Raw genomic sequence first — 4580 nt, forward strand, 5'->3', positions numbered from 1 at the left:
AGAGTCAACTGCAAATGTGGGGCAAGCAAACATTTCACGAGACAAAATACCGTACAAGCTATGGTACAACTCAAAGGTTTAGAGCACATCATTTGTATCTAGCTGAGTGGAAATATGACAATATTTAACTCCTTTTCAGATAGAAGTTTTGATCAATCATTGTGTCTCAAAAGATTTGAGCAAAAGCATTCTGCTGTAATAGACTGTATAGCTTTGCTTTTGCACCTACATCATCTTACATGTCATTACCAACTATTTAACGTTACAGCTGTCTGTAGTATCCAACCATTTTAGTCAAGATAGTAATTGTATTGTCACAAATGCAATGTTATGATGTCACTCTAGGAAAGAGTTGACCTGGGAAATTAAACCATCCTCAAATGAACCAGATTCTCACAGTCACTAATCAAGAGAACTGATTCCCAAAAACTAACAGATTGTATCTGTCACCATCATCTGACTGTTTCAAGAAATTATGTTAGGTCTTAGCACATAAAACATGATTTCTCTAAAAACTGGTTTTGAAGTTGAAATAAGATGGGAGGCATCTATGGACTCAATCTCATAGCCACATCTTCTTGGTCATGGTCCAACTGACGCCCATGGATTTCAGTAGCAGTAAGTATAGGGAGTAGCATGCGCTTAGAGCTGGTTACAAGTTTATCTTCATCTAAAATTAACATGCCAATGTTCTTAAAGGTATTCCAAGTATAGTTTCTAACCTTAAAAATATACTAAAACATATTAAGGTCATGGAGTTACTGTGCTCTACATCTGTCCATCAAATCCTGAACATCAGTGTAATAACATACCATACAACAGAATAAGCTGAAAAGAGCATATATACACTAAAGCCTGCAGGTGTAAGAATAAGGCATTTAGCCCCACCTGTTGTTACGTGCTGAGTGAAACGGGAAAGGCTTTCTAGCAATGCAGCAACATAGCTACATAGATATATTTAAAACAGTGCACACTTTGCTGTAGGAACAAAGTATGGGTTTGTTAGTGCCTCATGCTCAGGTATGAAAGCTGAACTTAGGAGGAGATAGGATTTTGGAGGAAAATATTTTACTTCTGTACTGGTATTTTTAAATTCCCTATGAATTTTTCTCATACTTTCTTTTTTAATTAAACTTTCCATTTATTTCTGATGCACAGCAGAAAATAGCATGGTCTTGTCATGTATGGGACAGCAAGGTTTTCTGTGTGACAGAGGGCCAACTATTGTGCACATCAACCTCCGTAATGAATTCATTTAACTAAAAGAATAAATAATAATAAATGACTGGCTGATTCAATAGACATTGAAGTTAACGCCTTTTGCTTTCAATAGTCAGTGATCATGACTATGATCCTGCACATTTCCATTTCCAAATGCATGTTTTTACCTTGAATGAAATAATTTAGATTACATCTTACTAATAATCCATTATATATGTTTTTAACAATTTTAGCAATTCATTTCATGTATGTACACATATGTGTGCTGTAACTTCTAATGAATTATATTGAAACTTCATCAATTAATGACTTTTTTTTCTTTCCCATTTATTATTATACCCTCTGGTTTCATTTTTTAAAAATATCAGAATTTTAAAGCATCAAGCTGTTACTTGGTGCTCTTACATCTATGGATGCTCCTCCACCATTTTTTGATCCAATGTTTTTATAAATGTTCTTGGTATTTTGTGATACATTGTAACAACATTCTGGAAAAAAAGGCTCCCTGACTTCTGAAAACATATGATAACTCCAATTCTTCAGGGATGAAATATGTGCACAAAAATACTTTTCCGGTGAAATATGGAAAGAAGTACCTAAAATGTTCTGGTTTTTATACAATATACATCCTTTCTTAGGAATGTTTACCATACACTTAAATCTCTTACAGAATTTATTTTGACTCAGTATGTGGAATAGTTGTCAAAAGAAGATGCTAATCATAATTTGTCTGAGAGGGAAAGAAAAGTGAGAGGCAGGCAAATGAGGCTTTTTTAGAGTGGGAGTTAACAGCTAGCAGATTAGGGGACTTTGGCACTGGAGATGGGTGAAAAATCAGGAAAGCAGCATCAGGATACTATGACTATTTTCTCTCACCACACCGGCTTTCCCTAATGCCCCGTCACGGTTAGAAAGTGCATTCAACCTTCAGAGTTTCCCACTACAGCATGTGGTCATATCCATGAATGTACTCATGTTCCCTCCTTCGAAAGGAGGTGAGGACAGCACTGTGCTTTATACACCAAGCAGCTGGGCACTACCTCAATACTTGTGAGGATGAAGAGAATGTTAAAAAGCTGCCCTGTAAGAAATGAAGCCTGGAAAGACCAGGAGTCATTGCCAGGGGTGAAAGCATGGCAGGATAAAGCAGTGCAAGTGGGAATTGGGTGCAGTGACTTGTGTATGCAGATTCCCAACAACTGTTTTATGAGGTTACCAGGACCCGCCAGAGCAGCTATAGCTCCGCAGTCCAGCTTCCTGCTCATTCTGCCTACGCAGGTTACTAATATGAACTACCATGTTCATGATAGCAAACTGCCAGCAAAGACTGAAGAAATAAGCAAAGGCTTTGAAAATGCAGGGCATTTCTTCCTTTGACTCATCACTTTATCAACGCAGGAATGATGGTTGTCATTCTAAGCTAAAGTTTCCAGTCTGTATTAAGTAAAGACCAAACAAAAATGGACACAACTTACCCCCAAGGACAGATTTTCAAATATGGAAAAGATCGTCTGAATTATCCGTGGATTTCTGAGAAGATCATGGCAGAATTTTCAAAGGAGTAATCTTTTGGTTGAAGTTACCAAGGCCATAGGTATTCTCAGATGGTGATTATTAATTTAAGTTAATCTGGATCAGGCCCCTCAGTGAACTTTAGAAAATACAGTAAGCTCCCTTTATTGCATTAAGTGATAATTTAATTATTTAGGAAAGGACATAATTGTCACGAGATGGGAGAATTACTTAGATAGCAGTTTGACTCCCTGTTACAGCCATTTGGATCTAAACTGCATGACAAAGGGATTTTTGACAGGGAAGAGAAGGAGGTAAGAGAAGAATCAATGTGATTTAGAGAAAACAAAACAGGTTCACCCATTTCCTGGTTATGGTCATTAACAGTGGTTTAATTGTGCATAATCATTGGTCCCATTCCTAGTGTACATTGCTAGAGGCTGACTGAACTTTGCATCTGCATAGAAATTAAGATGCAAATATGAGTTGTGTTCACTGGTATGACTAGTGTAAAGTAAACAAAGAGTATTTCTATTGTATATTTAAGGTTGAGAAACCTATTTTGTGAACAGCATGCTATCAGCGAAGACTTCACAGTTATTAAGTAACGGCAAAAGGATGTGGTCATGTCAATGATGGCTAAGGAAAAAGGAATATATAAAGAGCACAACCATGTCAGGGTACTGATAGGCACTTGTAGTTGTCCCCACCTGGGAAAATTGCAATAATTCTGTGTTTCATGATCCCTGTGTTTTAAAACAAAACAAAAAGTGTTGTGTGCGGCCGAAAGAGGGGCTGAATGCCAAGCAGTAATTTTAGGATGAAGAATATAGAAAAGTCAGAGCAAAATGGATGATTTAATTTCTCATCATTATTCTACTGAAGAATTAAATTTGCAAGGTCATGTTGCGGCTTACTCAGTCAGAGGCATATCAGTGAAGGTAACTGGATTCAGATGAGTTACCATCCAAGAGATATTTAAAGAAGCGACTGTTCTCTAAATATATGTACAAAACAGCGTTGTCTAGACTCACGTTGCATATTAAATCAAAGCTTGGCTTCCTGGAGTTAAAGGACCTTATTTCAGGCTCTTAACAAAAAACTAAACCAAGTTCTGAGATCCATCTTCCCAGATTTACTTTATGAGATAACACTGTATTTCATTTGCTATAGCTTCCATGTGCTTTAGCCCTTTGTTTCTTTTTAAAATTCTCTACCAATACCTGTAACAGCAGAAATATGCTTTATACAATTCCCATGCCTCACTAATATATACTCATGGTAGAACAGACATGAAAAATACTGGTTACCTTTAACCAGGTCTATGCATTTACTGAACATGAGTCCTTTCTCTAATTCATGTACTTAATATATAGCTGTGTTTCAGATGTGCTTGCAATAGAAAGTGGGAAGGAAAATTCAGAACATGGAAGAAAGGGAAGAAGGGGAGTGGAATTACTGTAGAAAAATTCCTATAGGACAATTTTTGAAAAACCTAGACTGTAAATTCTTTTCAGGTGTTAATAATTTTTCCCTATTAACATTCACCTTTTTATTCTGTTTGTTTTCTTGACCCCTTGTCCTGGTTTCAGCTGGGATAGAGTTAATTGTCTTCTTAGTAGCTGGTACAGTGCTATGTTTTTCAGTTCAGTATGAGAAGAATGTTGATAACACTGACGTTTTCAGTTGTGGCTAAGTAATGTTTAGTCTAAAGTCAAGGATTTTTCAGCTTCTTATGCACAGCCAACAAGAAGGCTGGAGGGGCACAAAAAGTTGGGAGGGCAGCTGACCCAGACTGGACTTATCTCAACCCACGAGTTTTACTTTTTCCCGCTTCTCTCCCCCAT

Source organism: Aquila chrysaetos, chromosome 4, assembly GCF_900496995.4.
Source record: "Aquila chrysaetos chrysaetos chromosome 4, bAquChr1.4, whole genome shotgun sequence".
In the NCBI taxonomy this organism is placed as follows: Eukaryota; Metazoa; Chordata; class Aves; order Accipitriformes; family Accipitridae; genus Aquila; species Aquila chrysaetos.